Source organism: Lolium rigidum, chromosome 5 (assembly GCF_022539505.1).
Source record: "Lolium rigidum isolate FL_2022 chromosome 5, APGP_CSIRO_Lrig_0.1, whole genome shotgun sequence".
Classification (NCBI taxonomy): domain Eukaryota; kingdom Viridiplantae; phylum Streptophyta; class Magnoliopsida; order Poales; family Poaceae; genus Lolium; species Lolium rigidum.
The window spans coordinates 124,209,528-124,235,084 of record NC_061512.1 but is presented as its reverse complement, the minus strand read 5'-3'; positions in this window follow the sequence as shown (position 1 = coordinate 124,235,084).

Here is a 25,557-nt window from a genome sequence, read left to right as displayed (position 1 = left end):
TCTGTTTTTACTGTCTGTGTTAGCCTAGATTCAGGGCAGGGATGGCAAGGGGCGGTGACATCAAATGATGAAATGATCAAAGTGACTGATCGATTGGGCAACAGCCAGTCCACACTGGTTTAGTTTAGGGATTAATTAGGAATATCAAAGCGCATCTCACGAAATCTTGAGTGATGCACGTACGTCCCTGTCGGATTTGGCTTCGTCTTGACGTATCGTAGGGTCTAAGTTGCATTACATGCTACAGACCCCTGCTTTGTAATTAAATACTCCTATAATGGCTGCTTTGGTGCAGTGATCACTCAACTGACGGCACCAAATACCCAAAAAAGGACAGTTGATCTGACTGGAATTGAACATGGTTGGTGAAGAAGAGACGCGCGAACATGATGAAATCCGTCCAGAGAAACGCAGCATAGCACATCGAGTTATCGATTCACGGATATGTATGACGAATTTTCGTGCAACTGTTAATTGGCGAAAGCGAAGTAATTGAGCTCGGATTAACATCCGAGATGCTTGCCACTTGCCAATAATTAAGCTACGAATTTCGAACTCTTGCAGCCAGAGCGAGAAGCATCCCGGATGTGCGCAGAGCAGAGATGAAGGGATCGGGACTCAGAGAAGATCCCACGACTCCAAGGTCGGGAACCCACAGTGGCTGCTGCTGTTGCTGCCGCCAGCGTTGTTGTCCAGCGCGATCGAGCCGGCGTCGCACGGCGGCAGCGCGTCCGTCCGCGCCTCGGCCGGCCTCGCCCCGCGGCCGCCGAGCAGGAACGCCGACGTGTCCAGCGTCGGCAGCAGGGGCGCCCGGTCGGCTCCCCCGGCCGCCATGCGGCCGGCTAGCGCGTGGAGGAGGAGGGGCTCCCCCGCCTGCTGCAGCTGCTGCTGCTGTGGCGGGGGCTCGTCGGCGCCCGTGACCTGGTGCACCATGCGGCGGAACTCGGCCGGGTCGGCGCTGATGTAGGTCGTGGGCAGCCGCCGCGACGGGCGCGGGCGGCGCTTGGCGATGCGGCGCGCCGCCCGGTGCCCTGGCTGCAGCTGGTGCGCCGTGGTGGGGGCGGATGCGGGGGACTCGTAGGAGGGCAGGTGGCCGCGCTGTGACGGGAGGAGCTGTTGCCACGGTGACGGCGACGCCGGCGAGGGGGACGCGTAGGCGGAGGAGTCCATGTGCTGCATGGCGGAGAGCATCATGGGTGGGTGGGTGATATTGCTTGCTTGCTTGCTTGCTGTGGGCGTGTGTTGAGGTTGAGGTGGGAGAGGAAGAGGAGGTTGGGGATTGATATAGGCAGGACGGAGAAGAGAAGGGCGGGTGACGTGGGTGTGGACGGTCGGAGACGAAGGCGACACATGGACATGGATGGCTGGACAAGGTCACAACGCACAAGCCAGGGCGCTGATCGGTGGGTTCAGAGTTTCAGACTGTCAGCGGAACCGTTGTTTTCAAAGAAATTTCTAATACTACCTCTATCCATGAAAGAATGTCACAAATCTGTCCAAGTTTAAATATATTGAAACACTTTTTTGATTTATGTAGATATATTTGAATTTAGACAAATTTTCATCATTTTCTATAAAAGAAAGAAGTACTCTTTCGATGGTATCCTTTTCACCAGAATTTGATGGGAAACAGGTGGGCTTTATTACACGCTACGAACATGCCCGTGGAATTTGCTACGGGCCTGATAACAAAGCCTTTTCTCGCATCGTGGGAAATGAAAACGGTCCGTTTGATTGACACGCAAGAAAATTTTGTTGCATCGCACGAGTTTTAAATCGACTAAAAAGTTAGCTCAAGAGAAACACTCGAATTAAGCGTATTTTCAGGGCCACGCCCTAGAGAGCGTGAATTTGGGGCTTGGTGGCTGGAGGTGTGAGCATCCTTAGTAACCTTGGCACTAATTTGCATCATTCTAATCCTCCGATCTATAAAACGAAAATATGCTGAACACGAAAAACATGCCTACAGATAAATTCTCACGAACGGTTTTTGATTTTGTGGAGTATTTGAATGGTAATTTTGTGTCCCGTTTGAAACTTTTTTAGCCAAATTTAGTCAAATTCATCGCAACCGTTCACTCGTAGCGCACCACTTTTGTGTCACCTTGATGAAGTTTGGTGGGTTCAGTATATTTACTTTATTGTCCGGTGAAAACTACATGTCACCTTGATGAAGTTTGGTGGGTTCTTAATACCAGCCATTATGGTATATGTTTGAACTTATTATTCCACACATATATTTATATAAAGCTGATGGGATGCGCTTTTGATGCAAGACTTTCCACATTTATCAACTCACACACTCCATCTGTATCAAGGACCGGTCTCCGATGAAGCATCGGGCTCTCTATCGCCTGCACCAGCATTGGAAGCCTTATTGCTATTTTCTGCAGTGCAAACGGTGGTAACAATTAATAGAGATAAAAATACAAGATTTGTTCTAAGTGCAACTTGACAAGATAATTATTCAAATACAAAAGGAACCCAAGAAAGATTATCCAAACGAGATTAGTTTACCTAGGACGTAAGCTATTGCCTTTTTGCGGCCGATAGTCATGTCCATTACAAAAAAATCAGCTTGTAACCTAGCTTCAAACAGTGTAGACCACAGAATCTGCAAGACAAATAAGCATCAACTGATCAATATCAGCATGCTAAAGGGTGCGGTGGGAGGGAGTGGGAAGCTTTTACACAATGCTATATATATGTATGCCTACCTCACGCGCTTTAAATGGCGAAGAATTCCTAATGTTATCCTCCAAATCTGCCATCTTTCGCTGGAATATGCGGTTATATGTCCCCGCATCACAATACGGGATGTACTCTGACGAATTTCCTTCAATGTTATTAGCCGCAAACAAAGCATCTTCTAACAAGATGTGGCTGATTGCACCCAAGCATCCAACAGCACGGAGAAATAAAATGATAGTATCCTGGTCAGCCTTCCTGTGGTATGTGTCCTCGGCAACCTTAACAAATGTGGAGACATACGTTCTAATGATCTGCAATCTCAGGGGCAGAATTTAGTACACACAACATATATCCTGGTGAAGCATAACAAGTTACCTGCTCTACTGTTTCCAACGAAACAGTAGAGCATAACAATAAAAAATAATTTCAAAATATGGTCCAAATATCCTGGTGAACCATAACAAGTTACCTGCTCTACTGTTTCCAACGAAATTTCACTTGGCTGGTGAGATCTCAGACCCGCATAAGCCTTTCATTTTAGGAAGGAAACAGTTTACAGGTGGTGGAATCAGAACAAGTATGCACGCATATCCAGAAGAGAGGTCAAATGTAGTTACCATGATTTTGGATGCTAATTCAGTAGCTCGTTCAGCACTCAAGCAAAGACTCCGTGCTAGCCGTGTGCCTTCTCCATACTGCAGCATTCACCAAACAAAATTACGAACCAATGGTGCAATGCCGTCGATTCTAGCAGAGGACTGGCAATAGACTTGAAAACAAAAGAACATAGATTTGTTTGACACAATAGAAAAATATGGAAGCACCCCACAGTTTCTCGTGTAAATTTTATCTTCAAGCTATACCACATTGGATTTATATACATTGTGCAGTATTAAGCCATGACTAACAACACAGGTTATTTCTTCAGTAATAGCTTATGCTATAATCATCTACTATGTTAGTGTACATCAGTTCCTTCATAAAAATGCCGAATTATAATACTATGCATTGACAGAATTATAATAATCATCTACTAGCATTGCAAAGCTAATGGTTTAATGAAGAATGGGACTAGTTTGACATTTGCTTGATGACAAAATACGAACCAAAAAGCATTTTGTGGAATTTATCTGCTCGATATACTCGCCAATTGTGGCTGCCTCGTCTCGGAATAACTTTTCTTCTGAAATTGTCTTCTCACAGGGAAAAAGAAAACCAATTAGAATAAAAGAAATCATAGCAGTAAGGCCAACAATAAAAATAGTTCTGTTGTTTTTTCTTGATTTTCCCCTTTTCTGTTTCAGTACAATGTTTACTGAAACAACGCCAGAACTGGGGCCCATTTTTCAGCGAAGAACAGCACTATTAGGGGCAGGCCGAGATGGAGAGATGTGGTTTGTAGCCTCTATCATCGCAAATCTTCCATTCGAAAAGTTTCCACCGGGTATGTGTGGCAGCACTAGGGGCGTCGCGCCACTCTTCATCCCCGTATCCCATGAGACCGAATTATGTACCAATAACTCCTATTGTACCATCTTTGTGCTAGTACCACTGGGTACGTACCTAGGATGTACCCTAATTATTTTTTACAGAAATAGATATTTTTAAACTCAGGTATTGCTATGTTCGTGTACTCCAATGCTAGCTTAGGTACCAAAGTGACAACATGCAACCTTGGTGTGGGCAGTAGTTGGTGAGGTCGACCCTCAAGGCTGTACCGAATGAATCAGGTCTTCCAACAAGTAATCGACCTCTCAAGCGAGAAATCAATGATGTGAAGGGAGATAAGGAGAAGTGTCAGATGCGTGGGAGGAGGCGATACATAGGTCATATTAGTAATTAATTAGGAACAACTAGTTGTCGGTAGACCAAAAATTAGCTCAACTCTCAGACAGATGGAACTCACTTGTAACGCACAGCTTGCACAGATCACAAGACAAATATAATGGTCATGAACATTTTTCTCAGTTGCAGTTGCAACCAACTTGCAGCTCACATGCCACATAAATCATGGTGCAAATCCAGCGGATCTAGTTGATCGAGCTCTAAGGTAATTCTAAGCCAACTGAGAACTAGCAAAATGAATAGCTGGGACCCCGCTGTTCCCCAACAAGCTTATTAGGTATTTTTGATTCAAATTTTTTCCATAAGAATTTTGGAGGATTTGAATGCGTGGCAATTATCCCTAGGGTGGTTGTTTGATTTGTACCATCGGATGGCATACGAATTTTTTTCTAAAAAAAATGCTTTGCACTAGATTTTGCAGGAAGTCTGACATTCACTCAAAACTCTCTTTTTAGATTTCTTTGTTTTTATGGAATCAAACAAATTTGGTACATATGAAACACTATGGGATTACCGTGGATATGATATTGCAATCTTGCGTTTTTTCTGTTTGTATATTTTTAGAATCATGCGAATCAAAGAGGCCTTAACCATTTAAATGTTTTTTTTTGCGGGGAAGTCTTGCATGATTTACATAACACCCTCCAAGTTATGCATGTTAAGTAAAGCTACAATCCATCCGTATGAATGCTTTGCGATTAATAGAACGATATAGGATGGAATAAAAAGTATAAGGACAAACCAACAAATCCTTCTTTTTAGGACCATGTAAAGCACGCAATGCAGCCGAGTACTCCCTCTCAAACTTCTCCACACTCTCACGGTAAATTCTGAGGTCCTCACGCTGGATGAAAGAAACACCAATTAACTCTGAGAAAAGCATGAATTAAGTAGATAACAAGCATTTCTATTGCAAATAACGATTCCCCTTGCACACACATGGTCTTGTTTCGTACTAGTGTATTTCTAGAAATATGTGAGAATTATCTCCATCAAACCCTAAATTCCACTTATTTCTAAAAGTTTATATCTTTGGTCCTAGTGTATTATATTGTAATTTAATTCCCACTTTTCCCCACATTTTCCAAATTGAAGTGTGTTTTCTTAATACGCAATACACTACCCCTAGCTAGTATCTCGGAGATTGATGTTTTATATGAAGATTTAGGGGGATTAAGTAAAAGTAGGGGTTTACCCAGTCTCTACGGGATTATCCCACTAATCCCACAAAAACTCAAATACTTCCCTATTTTTTTAGTACAAAGGCACTACCAAAAAATATAATTTTCCTCTATAAAAGGCCACTATCTTTCTTCAAAAAATATTAATTAGATTTTTCTCTCAAACAATGGTGCTCACTAATGTGAGGGTTGCATGCATGTTTAATTAGCCTGACACACGAAAAGTTTCCCACATAATTACTCGTGCTATTTACACTACAGTAGCTTATTTTTTCTTGGTATCTAGTGGTCTTTTACACAAGAATGAAGGATCCTCCGGAGGTACCCTAATGAGTGGATAAAATTAAGTCGGAGACTATGAAATTAATACCTCAGGAGGAACGTCATCCCCCGGGTTGGGCTCGCATGGCTGATCGGCGCCCTTCTGTGACCGGGAGAGGTGGCGCAGTCGGCACGTCCTCGCAGCTTGAATCTTCACGGACATAAACGGATGGCGCGTGATGGGTAGAGACACAAACCTAATGCTGTAGATCGCCGACGACGCCGGCGCAATAGGGCAAGGGCTGAGGATGCCCATGGTTACGAGGAAGACGGGTTTCCGGACGGGAGATCGCAGCTGCAGCTGCAGCTGGAGTAACACGGGCCGGCGAGGTCTCTTAATTAATCTCGCGTTTTATCTCTTTGAGAGAACATAACCCCCTGCAAATAGTAATAATATGACGCCGTTTTCCATTCCAAGGATCTAGAGTCCTCTGTCCCCGACCTACAAGGAAAGGAACACGAGTCGTTCACAAATATGTCACTAACTAGTACAGCTACGGCCAAACACCGTCGAAAAAGCGTAACATCCCGCGACACATGAATATAGCAAACAGTCTATATATTTGAAACGTATGCGAATATACGTAGACAGTTGCCGGTAGAAAAATATTGTGCCTTACTCATATGCTCGCACACTATTTTGTTGTTTTAAATTATGTGCAAAACTTTCGAGATCAAATTATCCTTTCCGAATTCTTATGAATTCTTATGGACTACTGGAACTTTTTAATTAATTATTTGTTTTGTTCTAATGAGGCATCACACTACCATGTTAATAAATTTCGATACAGCAAAGCATATGGCACACGATTGGTAATTTAGAATCGTATGCGACATCCTAGTTGACACACGACGTATTTCTATACCATCGTGTGTGACTCCGGCCTATGCTTCAGTGGATGTTAGTCGTCTGCGACTGGGTCGCGTGAATCGTGTCATGCGTTGGAAACGTATTACAGGTTAACTTTCGAGGAAAAGCGCCAACAGAAATTGAAGATGCTCGAGTATTACGGCCTCGCAACCATTCCAGGGGCTCACGACCTCCAAAGGGGCATCCCCAACTCGACAAAGAACTATCCTCCTTCGCTTTACGCTCTGTTTGACCATTACATTGGGGCAAAGACTGTGAAGAAGCCTCGCAATTCCATCAGATGCGACAACTGGTCTGAGTTCCCACTGAACAATGGTCACATCAAGTATCCCGCTCTAGATGCACGCCTCAGCTTCGAGATAGCTAGGAAGCACTGACATCTAGTCGCCTACGATAGCATTATGGATCACCTCAATGTAGATATGATGCAATGGACTGATATAACTGGTTCAAATTATGAATGAAGTTGCATTATTTTGCATTTGAGAATTTCTACATCACACACGGTTGAGTACAGATGCGTCCGTGTGCAATAGCCTCATACGTTAGACACGATTTGTTACTTTAAATCGTGTGTTATACGCACACACGGTTGTTGCAAGAAACAATCGTGTGCTTTTTGATCACAAGTCGCAAACAGTTTAGTCTTTCCTTGTCGTGTTGGAAATGTGGGCCCGTCATGTCAGGCGGATGAAACCCTTGGAGCTATTATTTTTCTACTATAAATTAAGACCGGCCTTCGTCCTTGTCCAGTCTCACTCCACTCCACCTCACTCCATAGACCACAGCCACCTCTCTACTTAGATCCACGATGACGAGGAGATCGCCCCGGAAGATTACCTAGCCGGCGAGGCGGAAGCTAGCTGGTGGCTGGAGATCCACGCGTTTGGAGGCCGGTCCTGCCGTTGATGCCTCATCCTCCACGACGGAGCGAGACTTTGTCGTCGCCCTCCCGCAGGTTTGCTTCTTATTTTTTCCATGTTTACCTTATATTCGCAGCGTAGATCTACTATAAGCATCGGTGTTTTTGTTGGCAAGATTGGATTATATTGTGACTTAGATCTATGTTTTATTCATTAGTTAGATCCATTAGTTTTCTTAGTGCCGATGTAGTAATGTCTTAGTTAGACCCATTAGTTTGTTTAGTGTAGATGTAGCTCTTAGCGCACAAAAGGATGATTCTATTCAACCTTGCACACCATATTAGTGCCACAATGATTCGTTCGGCATTCCACATTGTGCATAATACTTGGTTCGAGCGGATCAATTGTGTCATTGAGTGTGTAAGTGAGAAACTATGAGTTGCAACTCGTGCGCAACTAAAAAATATTAGTTGCAACCTACTTGCACTTCCCATATCAGCACAGATCACGAGAGAAATCAAATAGCTAAGAAATCAACTTAGACTTAATAAAAATCAGACACCTGATTTCTAGCAAAACCGTTTTAGTTAGGGCCGGGCCTTGGTCAATCACAAGGGGGACATGCGAGAGTACCATCCATCGACATGTACAAAATGCCCATATACAAGCTCGCTCCTTTCTTCCCTTCGGGAGTCCGGGTTAATGGCGGTGACAATGGGAATCTCACACCAGCATGGACGCCGGCCTGGTGGATGCATAGAAGCAGCTCCAGTTCGGACGTACGTGTGCACGCAATCTAAACCTACAACCATGCACCGATGCAGATTTGCAGCGCAGCACAACGAAAAACGAAGAAACCCGAGATCTGCATATGCCCAACGTCAATTTCTCATCGCAATGCTCGACGCGCTGCAAATCAAATATGCGTCGACGTCTCCGATGAGCCCTCTGTGTGGCAGGCACCCAGTTCATGCCGCGTTTGTATGCATAAGCAGGAGCCCAAAAGAAGTCATCCTAAGCAAACAAAAAAAAAACGCTCTTTCGGAAGAGCATACAAGTAAACTCCAAGAAATTTTTGATAATTATTTCTGATAATGCAGATAGTAGAGAACATAGCAGTTCTTACAGACCATACGAAAATGAACAGGCACTCAGCCAAATAAAAGTAAACAACTCATACTGATTGATGGTAACTTGATCCTACTACTGCGACAACCCCCAACCAGGTACACCGTACCCCATCGATGCCCATGAATCCCTCTCACTTGTTGTTGCAGGCAGCATCGATGAGCTCAGTGAATCCAACTAGGAGGCTGCGGAAATAGGGCGTGATCTCATCCTGGAAGACCACGTAGGGCACGGTAGTCGGATAGAGCGGAAGCGGGACATCCGGGTTGAGGTCATACATGAGCTTGTCCACTGCATTGGTGGCCTCGACCACGGACGACGCGAGGACGTGGGGACTTAGAGGAATCGCACGGCGGAGGGCGCGGTGGGATAGCTGCCTTCCGTTTCTGCTTTGCCGCGGCGACGGGCCCTCCTGCCTTTGATTTCTGTAGCATCCGAGCAGCCTTGGCCATTCACGGGATAAGTTTGTTTGTCTAAAAGAAAGGAGTTTTTAAAAGTTGGCTTTCAATAACCAGTCACAATGAATCTAAAAAAAAAATATTTCACTGATTTTGAAATAATAGAAAATAAAAAGGCCGCGTGCTAAAAAGTGCTCACTCGTAACAAAAATAAATCGTGCATTAGAAAAAATGTTCATGTTGTCCAACAATTATTCACGGACATTCAAAAAATGATCATTATTTTACAGAAATGTTCTATTTCCGAAAAAGGTTCACCAATTCAAAAAAAAAAAGTTCATGCATTTTAAGAAATGCATGTGTGTTGTAAATTATATATATATGCATTGAGAAATAAAATCTAAAAACCCGTGGCAACGAACGGGCATTTATACTAGTAAACATCGCAAAAGAAAATTAAATATGTGTGGTTAAACCCCGATGGAACTCGCCCTATTCGACCAAGATATGTCGCAACCCATTTTTCACTTACCATGGGACGTTTCAAAAATAGTAAGCCAAGATGTGGGAAAGTTTGAAAATGTTTTGTGAAAATAATTGTTAAAAAGGTTAAAGTTATTTTCCGAAGATTTATCCCTATAACCTAAAACCCTTGCTATATGAAGCAAGTATAGTTTCTATCAAAATACGAAAATAATTTTAAATAGTTAGCGGATATATTCCAGATAGCCACTATTTAATAATCTAAAATATCTATATTTTTAAATAGCAGAGAGAGGGAAATATGATTTCATGATTATTTTCAATCTAAAAATCTTGGGAAAATCCCCAAGGTATATTATTGGATTTATAACATATGTCCACAAAATCTCATCATGGTCAAGTTTTGAATTTCACGTTTGAATTCAAGATTCAAATCAGCCTTAAACCCTAAACCTACCTAAACCACATCAATCAAATACAAAAAATCTCAATAAAATTCTGAGAGCCCTATCCTTTTGTGTAGGATAACGTTGCATAGAAAACAAAAATTTTCCTACCACGAACACGCAATCCAAGCCAAGATGCAATCTAGAAGATGGTAGCAACGAGGGGGTATCGAGTCTCACCCTTGAAGAGATTCCAAAGCCTACAAGATGAGGCTCTTGTTGCTGCGGTAGACGTTCACTTGCCGCTTGCAAAAGCGCGTAGAAGATCTTGATCACGATCGCTTCCGGTGCCACGAACGGGCAGCACCTCCGTACTCGGTCACACGTTCGGTTGTTGATGAAGACGACGTCCACCTCCCCGTTCCAGCGGGCAGCGGAAGTAGTAGCTCCTCTTGAATTCGACAGCACGACGGCGTGGTGTCGGTGGTGGTGGAGAAATCCGGCGGAGCTTCGCTTAAGCGTGTGGGATGTGGTGGAGGAGAGAGACCGCTAGGGTTTGGGGAGAGAGGGGGGTTGGGCGCCGGCCCTCTAAGGGGTGCGGCCAAGGCTGAGGCTTGAAGTTGTCAGCCCCCTCTCATATGCCCCTCATTATATAGGTGGAAGCACCAAGAGTCCTAGTCCAAGTCTTCGAATAAGACCCCAACACTAAAACCTCCCATATGTGGGAAACCTACTCAAGGAGGGAGTCCTACCCAAGGTGGGACTCCCACCTTTCCTTGAGGTGGGTTGGCCGGCCACCCTAGGGGAGTCCACCTTGGACTCCTCCCTTTAGGGTTGGCTGGTCATGCAAGGTGGAGTCCCTCCGGGACTCTACTTTCCATGGTGATTTCTTCCGGACTTTTCTAGAACCTTCTAGAACCTGCCATAAATGCACCGGATCATTTCCAAACTTGGAATATGACTTCCTATATATGAATCTTATTCTCCGGACCATTCCGGAACTCCTCGTGATGTCCGGGACTCCGAACAAATATTCGAACTCCATTCCATATTCAAGTTCAACCATTTCAACATCCAACTTTAAGTGTGTCACCCTACGGTTCGTGAACTATGCGGACATGGTTGAGTACTCACTCCGACCAATAACCAATAGCGGGATCCGGAGATCCATAATGGCTCCCACATATTCAACGATGACTTTAGTGATCGAATGAACCATTCACATACGATACCAATTCCCTTTGTCACGCGATATTTTACTTGTCCGAGGTTTGATCTTCGGTATCACTCTATACCTTGTTCAACCTCGTCTCTCGACAAGTACTCTTTACTCGTACCGTGGTATGTGGTCTCTTATGAACTTATTCATATGCTTGCAAGACATTAGACGACATTCCACCGAGAGGGCCCGGAGTATATCTATCCATCATCGGGATGGACAAATCCCACTTGTTGATCCATATGCCTCAACTCATACTTTCCGGATACTTAATCCCACCTTTATAACCACCCATTTACGCAGTGGCGTTTGATGTAATCAAAGTACCTTTCCGGTATAAGTGATTTACATGATCTCATGGTCATAAGGACTAGGTAACTATGTATCGAAAGCTTATAGCAAATAACTTAATGACGATATCTTATGCTACGCTTAATTTGGGTGTGTCCATTACATCATTCATACAATGATATAACCTTGTTATTAATAACATCCAATGTTCATGATTATGAAACTAATCATCCATTAATCAACAAGCTAGTTAAGAGGCATACTAGGGACTCTTTGTTTGTCTACATATCACACATGTACTAATGTTTCGGTTAATACAATTATAGCATGATATATAAACATTTATCATAAACATAAAGATATAAATAATAACCACTTTATTATTGCCTCTAGGGCATATCTCCTTCGATCTCCCACTTGCACTAGAGTCAATAATCTAGTTTACATTTGTAAAGATATAACACCTTGGCCTTATGGTGCTTTATCATGTATTGCTCACGGGAGAGGTTTTTAGTCAACGGATCGACACGCTCGGAAACGTATGTATTTTGTAATTCATTTGCGTCTCAACGCATCACTCATTTCCAAATGAGTCGGCATTAAATATGTTTGGTCTTTTGGTGGAACCTTAATTCCGCGGTCTGAAATATGTCACTAATATTGTCACACACAATATAGCTTCAAAGTTCGACTCTGTCGGAAATACACCAAGTTCTCAAAGAACCTCTTGACTTAACATCCTTTGTCATTGTCAAAACAATGACATATTACGCCTTCTTTTGTAGAATCCGTCACAATATTTAGAACTCTTCTAAATCTAGCATAGACAACTTCTAGCTCATTGTGCTACCTTTTAAACAACACTTAATCTAATTTGAGATTGAAATTATATTTTATATGTGACAAAACCAATATCGGTGTAACACTTTTCAGCGATTTGTTTGTCATTTCTTCATACAAAAATATATATATATATATCCTTAGTTCTTCTAAATTACTCAAGGATATTCTTACTGTCGTCCAATGATCATCATATGAATCATTCTGGTATATGCTCATAACACTTTATAGCACATGATATCCTGATTGTGTACATATTATTCGTGATCTATAATCACTCATGTGTTTTTACTCATTGAGTGTCAGATACACTCAAGTCTTGTTAAAACTTCACACGACAAGAATATTTTCTTAATATTTCTATATTGAACTATTTTCAATATCCATTCTATGTACTTTGACTTAAACTTATTTTGTGTTTCAATCTATCTTCATAGATCTTGACACTAGATATGTTTCAGCCCATATCCTTTCATTGAAATTAATTTCTCAATGAAACATTTTAATCAAGTATATAATTACATCATTTATAACTAACTATATGTCACCTACATAAAGTATTATAAATGTGTCTTAGCGCTCCCACTTAATTTCTTGCAAATGCAAGCCTCTTCATCGTCTCTGATGAAATCAAAAACTCTTTGACTATTTCATCTGGTGAAGATTCCAACTCCGCAATACTTACTTCATCCAATTGAAGTTCGTATACCTATCTAGTATTCCACGGACCAGCAAAACTCTTGGTTGTATCTTGTATACATCTTTAATACATACTTCTGATAAGTAATGTATTTTGCCATCCTACTAGCATATCTCATAAAAGAAATATGTAGTGATTACTAGAATAATCCACATAGACTATAAGCATTGCTATGAAGATCTAATCTTATCGTAGTCAACTCTTTGAACTTTGTCGTAAACAACTTTTCGACAAGTCAAGCTTCTTCAAGGATATTCCATCCAAGTCCATCAATTTTATAGATCCATTTACTTTCAAAAAGTATTCATCTATTTTGGATTTCATGGCGTATAGCCATTTTAACGGAGTTAGGGCCCATCATAACTTCTTTGTATGTAGTTGATTTATCATTGTTCAAAAAACAATCCTTTGTCCACAAATCATTTATTTGATCACAAAGTAAATCATACCTATAAAGTTCAATAGGTACTTTGATCTCCATGGCTAAAACATTTTGTAGTCATGAGGGCTATGATCGACGTGGCCGCTTCCGGAACCAATTCCTATGCTGTGCTACTCTGATCATCATGCTCAGGTTCATAAACCTTATCAAGTTCTATTGTCCTCCCACTCAAAAACTTCGCTAGAAACAATTTCTTGGAAATAAGAAACATTGACAAACACTTTTGTCTTTGTCTCCATTGTGGGAAGAATTCCCAATCAATTCTCTGGGATAACCAACAAAGACATTCATCCGATTTTGGTTGTAAACTTATTTACTTATGCTATGCATACCAAAATTTAAGAAAAGACTATTAGGGTTTATACCCATGTCATAACTCGTATGATGTCATTTCAACGGATCATGATGATGCTCTATTCGGTGTAAAGCGGTAGTCTCTAAAGCATAATTCACAAAAATATAATGGCATTAATATTTTATCTCATCATTGACCCAACTAGGTTTGGATACATCTCTCGGATACTTCATCATCACTATAATACTCCAAGAAATGTGAGTTGTAGAACAATTTCATAACTCTCTTAGATGTTCGCTAAAACTAGTAATTCAAATATTTCCACTATGATCCAATCATAGATATTTGACTTTTCTATTACGATGATTTCTACTTCATGCTGAAATTTATTTGAATCCATTCAAATGTTTCAAACTTCTTCCTTATCGAATATATCCACATATATATACTCAATTCATTGTTTGAAGTTTTCATGAAGTATAAGAATCTCCCGCACACAACTATGCCCGAGTGATCCATATACATCATCATGTATGTTTCCACTAAGTTAGTTGCCCGTTCAAAACTTGGCCTATGAACGGTATTTTAGTCATTCTCTTTTAGAAAAGATTTGCAAGCGCCAAACGATTCAAAAATCAAATGACTCCAAAAATCCATTTGCATGGAGTTTCTTCATGCGTTCCTTTCCAACATGACCTAAATGGCGGTTCCACAAATAAGTGGAATTCAAATCATTTGCCTTATGGCATTTTAGCGTCGGTGTTATGTATGTGTGTTTCACCATTAAGATTTATAATAACTTATCCATCGTACATGGAGTAATGTCATAATTTAAACAACTCATTGTTTTCATTTGACCGAGCAAAATAACAATTATTAAGTTCTTTATTATAAATTCTAAGGGCTAGATAGAATGCCAACGATGAACATAATAACACTTTATTTTTGTTCCGGGCGTGCATTCCTATCATATTCCTTGTCGATCACTTAGGCCATTGAATTCTTGTATTGCGTTGTTTTTGTATGACACTTCATACCAACCAATATAGTACTAATACCCAAGAATTTCATAGTGTGACCTAACTAGGAATACAATCATAACATGTATATCATTTATATACACACGAGCTAGACTTTCTAGTCTTTTCTTTCTTTTACGCCAAAATATCTTTTGCGGTTTCTCTTTTAGCTTTCCTCATTATTCGGAAAAACACTTCAACATTAATAACTTCTAGGTTTGTTGGTCCGATACCAATAACCTTGAGGTTCTTATTTTGAAGTTGATCATCATATGACAAGTGTTCCGGATTTCACTATTAGTAACCTTGTAATATGATGAACAATTTCACTCATAATTTTATCCATTATATCATGACGACTTTCCGAGACCATGTCTGTACATGCTAGGCTCGTAAAGTTTTAACATTGGTATTTGCATGTGCAAATCTAGCTTGCACCCGTTGTATGCACACGTAGAATCTATCACACCCGATCATCACGTGATGCTTCGAAACGACGAGTCTTAGCAACGGTGCATATTAAGGATGGTCACTTCATGGATATGCGAATATTGTTAGTGCCCCAATAGTTGGAGGATTGGGACGACTTGCGTCTTCAACCTTCGTACATTCCCATAAAACTTATGAGTTCATGTAGTCTCACCAAATTATATTCTATCATCTTGCAATAAGGTCTTAGATATCACATATATCTCATACCTTGATTATTTCTGAAAACTAAATTTTCAGCTCCTTACTTTTCAAACAGATTTGAACTTCAAGTTTCACGGAGACAAGATAACTTTAGGTACTAATTGAAACCATAGCTCTTTGAATCAACAATGTGAGGTTTACTAAAAGTTTGCAATAGGACTTAATCAATTCTTGATTCTTTAACAATACGGTACCAATCCGTAAAGTTTCTTGTCAGATTTTAACGAGTATTTCTATCTCAATTACAAGACTAGCGCATGGTATAAAACGGATGCCAATACTACAAAATTAATTCAAAATACTACTCGGACTATGTTTATGATAATTAGTTCATGTTTTAATCTAATTACTAATGAACTCCCACTTAATACAACATCCCTCATAGTTGTTAAGTGGTACACGATCCAAATCCACTACACCAAAACCGATCATCACGTGAGATGATGTAGCTTCAATAGTGAACATCAAAATGTTGATCATATCATCCATATGACTCGTGTTCAACCTTTCGGTTTCCGTTGTCCCGAGGCCATGTCTGTACATGCTAGGCTCGTCAAGCAAACCCAAGTATTCCGCGTGTGCAACATGGCTTACACCCGTTGTATGTGAACGTTGAGTCTATCACATCCGATCATCACGAGATGCTTCGAAACGACGAACTGTACAACGGTGATACTAGGGGAGAACACTATATTATCTTGATATTAATGTGAGGGATCATCTTATAATGCTACCGTCGCGATCTAAGCAAAATAAGATGCATAAAAGGATTAACATCACATGCAGTTCATATGTGATATGATATGGCCCTTTTGTCTTTGCGCCTTCGATCTTCATCTCTAAAGCACGGACATGATCTCCATCATCAACGGGCATGATCTCCATCATCGTCGGCGTAGCGTCAAGGTTCATGGCGCCGTCTTCATGGTTGTTCACCTCATGTAGCAACTATTACAACTACTTTGAAATACTACTCAACATGAAATTAAAGACAACCATAAGGCTCCTGCCGGTTGCCACAATACAATAATGATCATCTCATACATATTCATCATCACATTATGGCCATATCACATCACCAAACCCTGCAAAAACAAGTTAGACGTCTCTAATTTGGTTTGCATATTTTACGTGGTTTAGGGTTTTCGAGTAAGATCTAATCTACCTACGAACATGAACCACAACGGTGATACTAGTGTTGTCAATAGAAGAGTAAATTGAATCTTCACTATAGTAGGAGAGACGAGACACCACGCAAAGCCTCTTATGCAATACAAGTTGCATGTCGAACGAGGAGCAAGTCTCATGAACGCGGTCATGTAAAGTTAGCCCGAGCCGCTTCATCCCACTATGCCACAAAGATGCAAAGTACTCAAACTAAAGACAACAAGAGCATCAACGCCCACAAAACCATTGTGTTCTACTCGTGCAATCATCTATGCATAGACACGGCTCTGATACCACTGTAGGATAACGTTGCATAGAAAACAAAAAATTTCCTACCGCGAACACGCAATCCAAGCCAAGATGCAATCTAGAAGATGGTAGCAACGAGGGGGTATCGAGTCTCACCCTTGAAGAGATTCCAAAGCCTACAAGATGAGGCTCTTGTTGCTGCGGTAGACGTTCACTTGCCGCTTGCAAAAGCGCGTAGAAGATCTTGATCACGATCGCTTCCGGTGCCACGAACGGGCAGCACCTCCGTACTCGGTCACACGTTCGGTTGTTGATGAAGACGACGTCCACCTCCCCGTTCCGGCGGGCAGCGGAAGTAGTAGCTCCTCTTGAATTCGACGGCACGACGGCGTGGTGTCGGTGGTGGTGGAGAAATCCGGCGGAGCTTCGCTTAAGCGTGCGGGATGTGGTGGAGGAGAGAGACCGCTAGGGTTTGGGGAGAGAGGGGGGTTGGGCGCCGGCCCTCTAAGGGGTGCGGCCAAGGCTGAGGCTTGAAGTTGTCAGCCCCCTCTCATATGGCCCTCATTATATAGGTGGAAGCACCAAGAGTTCTAGTCCAAGTCTTCGAATAAGACCCCAACACTAAAACCTCCCATATGTGGGAAACCTACTCAAGGAGGGAGTCCTACCCAAGGTGGGACTCCCACCTTTCCTTGAGGTGGGTTGGCCGGCCACCCTAGGGAGTCCACCTTGGACTCCTCCCCTTTAGGGTTGGCTGGTCATGCAAGGTGGAGTCCCTCCGGGACTCTACTTTCCATGGTGATTTCTTCCGGACTTTTCTAGAACCTTCTAGAACCTGCCATAAATGCACCGGATCATTTCCAAACTTGGAATATGACTTCCTATATATGAATCTTATTCTCCGGACCATTCCGGAACTCCTCGTGATGTCCGGGATCTCATCCGGGACTCCGAACAAATATTCGAACTCCATTCCATATTCAAGTTCTACCATTTCAACATCCAACTTTAAGTGTGTCACCCTACGGTTCGTGAACTATGCGGACATGGTTGAGTACTCACTCCGACCAATAACCAATAGCGGGATCCGGAGATCCATAATGGCTCCCACATATTCAACGATGACTTTAGTGATCGAATGAACCATTCACATACGATACCAATTCCCTTTGTCACGCGATATTTTACTTGTCCGAGGTTTGATCTTCGGTATCACTCTATACCTTGTTCAACCTCGTCTCCGACAAGTACTCTTTACTCGTACCGTGGTATGTGGTCTCTTATGAACTTATTCATATGCTTGCAAGACATTAGACGACATTCCACCGAGAGGGCCCGGAGTATATCTATCGGTCATCGGGATGGACAAATCCCACTTGTTGATCCATATGCCTCAACTCATACTTTCCGGATACTTAATCCCACCTTTATAACCACCCATTTACGCAGATGGCGTTTGATGTAATCAAAGTACCTTTCCGGTATAAGTGATTTACATGATCTCATGGTCATAAGGACTAGGTAACTATGTATCGAAAGCTTATAGCAAATAACTTAATGACGAGATCTTATGCTACGCTTAATTTGGGTGTGTCCATTACATCATTCATACAATGATATAACCTTGTTATTAATAACATCCAATGTTCATGATTATGAAACTAATCATCCATTAATCAACAAGCTAGTTAAGAGGCATACTAGGGACTCTTTGTTTGTCTACATATCACACATGTACTAATGTTTCGGTTAATACAATTATAGCATGATATATAAACATTTATCATAAACATAAAGATATAAATAATAACCACTTTATTATTGCCTCTAGGGCATATCTCCTTCATTTTGTCCTACCTGCTTGGCATTACTTCTTCTCTATGCTAGAGGCAAGGCCATTCAGAATATTGCAAAGATTGCACAGGAATGCATGTGGCATTTAGTTCATATCCTCTCTCTCCCCCTCCCTCCCTTTCTCTCTCTCTCTCTCTCTCTCTCTCTCTCTCTACATACACACCCTCAAAGCCTTGCCCAATCCTTGCACCTGGAGACTCCCCTCTGCTCTGGACCCACCTCATAGCCTCACCTCCCTCCTCCTGCGCTTCTTCCCCTATGGTTGGTTAGCCACTTCAGCTAGATTGCACCGATCATGCCCCTAAAGCTTGGATGCGTTTATTCTGCTCTGCTTACAGAAAGGAGAGATCCGTTTAAGGCATGTTCCAGTGTGAGGCATCTTCACTAGTAGGAAAAGCCTCATCAGTGGCGCATCAAAATTGGATTCTGTGGCGCATGGGAGGTGCGCCACAGAAACTTCGCCACAAAAATAAGGTTTCTGTGGCGCACCGGCTCATGCGCCACAGAATTAAGGTTTCTGTGGCGCACGTGTTCTTAGGTGCGCCACAGAAAAGTGTGCGCCACGGAATTGGTTTTCGGTGCGCCACGGAATTTGCTTGTATTATACACGATTTTGTGCTGCCTGCTATACACATGCGGTTTATAGACGAGCAATATACAGATATACAGGTTATATACAGCAACATTCAGATATAATATAAATATCATGTACATTGCACAGATATAACATAGACATCATCATCATATTACTTAGAGCCCGATCGAGATACATATATAGTGGCAAGTGTCAAATGTTTTGCATACAACTCTTAATTCATACAAAATTCACAATTTTGAGATACAAAGTAGTCTTCATCCGGTTCCTCCTTTGCTCCCTCATCTCTACCCACCAGGCTCGCTTGCATCGGGGTCCTTCATCCAGTTCCTACTATGATGAAAATGGAAGAAAGTGAGACCAACAAGTCCGATGCACAAGAGAAATGGAATAAATGCCTCATACATTGTTGGTCAACACAAATATTAACATTCAGGGATGGCGTAAGTGAGACCAAGTCCGATGCACAAGAGATTGATATTTGTGCTATCTTACCGAGGCTCACTTACGCCGCCCCGAGTGTACGGTGACCAAACATTTTAATCATCGGCATTTTGAAAATCTCAAAGCAAATGGAATGACAAAGCTGGAATAAGTGCCTCATACATTGTTGGTCAACACAAATACTATGGTCGGAAACCATAGTTGCGGTATACACCGCGAGTATACTTTGCGGAAGGGCCCCCTTTCTCCGGCCGCCGTTCCGTGAACGGGTGCTTGACGACACAACGACGCCGATCTGCCTCTCCGGCGCAGAACCACGGCAGTCCCTCGCCGTCTAGTGAATGAGTCCTTGATGCAAAGACCGTGCCGGCCTGCCCAGCATTATGCCGGGCCGTGTTGCCGCGCTTCAGGCCGTGTGTCCCGCGCCTGCCATTGTTCGCCTTCTTGCCGGTGAACCAATAGACTGATCGTTGGAATAAGGAAACCGATGACGGCCGGTCGCAAGATTAAATTGCGATCAGCCGTCATCGGCTTCCTTATTCCAACGATTAGTCTATTCGTTCACCGGGCAAAAAGGCGAAGAGTGCAGGGCGCCTGAGACACGGCCTGGAGCGCGGCAACAGGGGTCGGCATGATGCTAGGGAGGCTGACACCGTCTTTGCATTAAGGACTCGTTCACGTACTGGACGGCGAGAGAAGAAAAGTGGTGATGCACCGGAGAGGCAGGTCGGCGTTGTTGTCTCGTCAAAGACTCGTTCACGGAACGGTGGCCGGGGAAAGGGGGGCCCGTCTACAAAGTATATTGCGGCGTATAGGTGACCAAACATTCTAATCATCGGCACTAAAATGGAAGAAAGAGCCAAGTGGTATCTCAACTAGATATCATATGCCTCATACTTTGTTGGTCGAAAGAAATATTAACATTCCGGGATGGGGTCGGTGAGGCCGGGTAGAATGCACAAGAGATTGATATTTGTGCCATCGCACCGGGCTCACTGGCCCCACCCCGAGTGTACAAGTGACCAAACAATTTAATCATCGGCACTAAAATGGAAGAAAGGCCAATGCAATTAAGAAGTAGCTAGTATGAACTAAATGGAATGCCTCATACTTTCTTGGTCGAAACAAATATTAACATCCAGGGATGGAGTAGGTGAGGCCAGGTAGGATGCACAAAATATTGATATTTGTGCCATCACACCAGGCTCACTTGCTCCACCCCCGAGTGTACGAGTGATCGACCAACCATCTAATCATCGGCAAGTACAAAAACACCAACAAACCAGCAACCATGGTGACATAAGTCAAGATGCTCAAACACACATAGCATGCATGGAGCGAGATGCTCCAAAGGGATTATTCATCACTTGATATATAGACCAAGTGATGCTGGCAAAAGAGAGGCCAATCAAGAACCAAGTAAATCCAGTAAGTGATAGATATGCCTAAACAAGCAACAACACATAGCATATCCCAGCTAACCGGATGAGACAAGTCTTGGTAGCCAACTCGAATCATCTAGCACCACCTAGCCTTTTAAAACCATCGAAACGAGTCCTTTTTCTTCAAAGGATACCACGGTGGCATTCATTTACATGATCCCCTACTCGTGGATATCTCTATTTTCCTCAAAGCCAACAATAAATAGAAATTTATCATTACTCGAGTTGAGTTCAAAACAAAGCTGGGGTACCATAAGGGATTATTCATCACTTGGTAGTAACCAAGTGATGCTTGGCAAGAGAGAGGCCAAGCTCGAGCTAGTTAATCCGAGTAGAGATGGATATGCATAAGTAAGCAAGAACACATAGCCTATCCAAGTTAACCAGATAAAACCAACCTTGACAGCCAACTTAATAACCTAGCATCACCTAGTCTTTTAAACCATCAGAAACTTCCCATTTTCTTCAAAGGATACCACAGTGGAATTCATTTACATGATTCCCTAATGTGAATATCTCTATTTTAGTATCTGTTCTTATCCAAGTTTTTGCCTCAGCCTTTGCATCATTGGCTGAGCCAAGACATCAAGCATCTGGCCAGGGAGCATTCTTTCTTTTTAGGGAACTATATGAACTATATGCACATGATCCAGTAAGCATCCCCACTAATCAGAGCATTATAAGCATAGTAGCATACCATAAGCTCACAACAATCCATCAAGTAAATCTTCACAAGGATACCACAGTAGCATAGTAGCATACCATAAGCTCACAAGAATCCATCATTTTCTTCACAAGGATATCATAGTAGCATACCATAGTAGCATTTAATGCATTTAAATGAACCAGTAGCATCAAAACCAACCAAATGTCCAACTAGCAAGCAATACCAAGTGAGCAAGTCTTCATTACCTTGTACAGGGTTCGGACATGGATTTATTTCCAACAAAGGATGGAAATCAAATTAACATCATTGAATTAAATTGAATCATTACCATCACATGGTTCATCAATAACAATTAGGGGCAATGCATCCAGAGCAACGACGAGCAATGCATCCAGAGCAACAGCAGCAATGCATCCTGAACCACTACTGAGGTACATCAACCATGAGCAATGAGCCAGTAAGTAAATCACTAGCACATGATGATCATTTGACCATTTAGAGCATGGACACACAAGCAATAGCAACAGTATAGTTCACCGGGAATGGTGAGAAGGCTGCAAGAGCATGCATCTAGGCTACAGCAACAATGACAACAAGCTAGGATAGATAGATCAACAGACAACGGCAGCCGAGTACATCAACAAGCAACAGAAGCACAACCGAGAGAATGCATCTAGCTGCAGCAACAATGACATCAAGCTAGGATAGATAGATAGATTGCATCCAAGTAGCACATCAACGAGCAACGGCAGCTAGCACAGACAACGAGCAACGACAGCACAACCAGAGCGAGCACACGAGCATTTCGTCGAGCACTTTGTGCTCGCGCGGGAGAGGAAGAGGGAGGGGAGGGAGGGGAGAGAGTTCACCGACGACAGGGGTGGAGGAGGAGGTTGATGACGACGGCAGCGGTGGAGGAGGAGGAGGACGCGGCGGCTCCTCCACCTTCACGCGACGGCGGCCCCTCCTCGCGGCGGCCCCTCCTCGCCGTAGCGGCATGCGGCCCTCGCGGAGGAAGGCGGCGGCGACGGCGATGGCGACGACCATGGCGGCGCGCGGCGGATCGAAGGAGAGGGGAGAGGGGAGAGGGGAGGGGAGAGGGAGAGGGGAGAGGGAGAGGTGAACAGGGCGTGGGGGAGGGCACGGGCGATGATATAAGTTACCTTAGTTCTGTGGCGCACCCGAACAAGTGCGCCACAGAATCAACTACTTATGTGGCGCACCGAAGCACGTGCGCCACAGAAAGAGTTATTTCTGTGGCGCAGCACGCCATGTGCGCCATAGAAATACCTACACTAATAATTGGTGGTGGCAGGATGTGGGCCCCATATAATTTCTATGGCGCAATGTTCAGTAGTGCGCCACAAAATTAAGCTATTTCTGTGGCGCACCTAGCATGGTGCGCCACAAAATAACATTCTATGGCGCATTTTTAGTGGTGCGCCACTGAATTAAGCTCCGCCTATAAGGGTTTTCCTACCAGTGCTTTATTCGTCAACTACCGCATGTAACTACACCAAACCTATCATGGCTTGTTTGATTCGTATGATTCTTAGAACATGGAATAGGAAAACCACAGGATTGCAATGTCATGTCCAGTTGAATCCTATAGGATTTAGAAGCTACATGATTTCTTTTTCAAGTAGTGTTTGATTCACGGAAAAATCAAAGGAATTGTACCATGAGGTTTGAGTGGATGAAAACTTTCCTCCAAAACATAGTGCAATGCAATCCTATAGAAAAAATTCCTATTCATTCCTAAGATTCAATCCTACAAATCAAACGGCGCACATAGGAAAAATTCCTAAAGATGAAAATCCTACATGATTTCTATGGGATTCCTTTGAATCAAACAAGCCCTCAGTATTATCGGAGTTTCTATAAGTTTTTTGGGGGTCAAATACATGGTGATTTTCTCAAAAAGATAGAATAGCATGTATTTGAAAGCCCATATTTTCTTTTCTCTTTTTAACTGGTATTTGTGATTCAACTTTCAAAAATCTTGTATTTTCTTCTTGAAACCTTTAATTATTAATTTCTAAAAGTGCATGTAACATTTCTGAAAGTTGTCGTGTGTGTGGAGTACCAAAACCTCGAATTACTCGTAGCGCATCTCAAAATCCTGGAAGTTAACATGAGTTCAGATACCTGGAATCACTAATTTCTAAAAGTGCATCCCAATTTGTTTGAAGTATAGTAAATTTTTTTTCGCAAAAAAATTATAGTAAATTTTTGCACGTCCATGAAAATAGTTGAAAGCTTTTGAAATGTAGTCACAAGTTTTCAAATTGGGTCCCAAGTCACGAGAAATTAGTAAAAATCCTACGATAATATTGAAAGTTTATTCTTATATAGTTGATCATTGTTTCATTATTTGGAGGAAGTCTATGAATATATCTTATGAGATTGTTCCCACAAAACTATTATGAGACTATAGAATGAAAAACGGGCGCAGGGGCCGCGTGCCACCCATTTCCGGCGGGCCCCATTGGACCCCCGAACCACGGGGTCGACACGGGGGTGGCAAGCCTTTTCCGGGCCGCTATTAGCGCCAACAACATTTGGGAGTACCGGTGGGGGGATTTTTGGGCCTCAGCCCACAAAGGCCGTTTGGTGGGGGGCTCCCGGTGGGGATGCTCCTACATTTGGTCGAAACGCTCTATACATCAATTTCTTTATCAAAGATCTCTCGGGCCTAGCTTTTATTGAAACCTTTTATAGTGTCTTACAACACACACAAAAAGGAAAAAAGAACTAGCAACCTCCTGTGAACTAAACATAGACAGCTGAGAACCACACCAGGAAGGCAGCAAATAAAACAAAGAAAATGGGAACATAGCCCTTTCAAACCTAGCATCTCTTCACAAAAAAAGAACACATGAGAAAGCTACAGGGAGGCACAGAACAAATGAAAAGACCCGCAGCCTCATGCTATTCTCCTCCCGCCACCATCATCAGCTCTCCCAGGATTCAACTCTTTGATCTTGGAGTCAAGCTTCAGCATCATGTGTTCAATCCCCGGTAGCTTCTTGGCACCAACCAATGGCTTCCACTGCAACATTAGAGAGAAAGCTCCGTATATCGGTTGAAAAAGAGAAACGACACTTTATATATGCTGAAAAATTCATTCATTTCTGGTAAGCCACTGATGACCCACAAGTATAGGGGGTGTATCGTAGTATCTTCGATAAGTAAGAATGTCGATCCCAACGAGGAGCAGAAGGTGTTGACAAGCAGTTTCGATGAAGGATTCACTATAAATGCTCACAGACAAGTATTCGGGGGTTTTGATGTAACGGATGAATAAAGTACGAGTAAGTAAAGTGCGAGAGTAATAATTGCGAGTGAGTGGCCCAATCCTTTTTAGCACAAAGGACAAGCCGGTTTGTTTACTTATAATGACCAAACGTTCTCGAGGACACACGGGATTTTAGTCTAGTGCTTTCGCTACATACGGCTAATTAATCTTCATT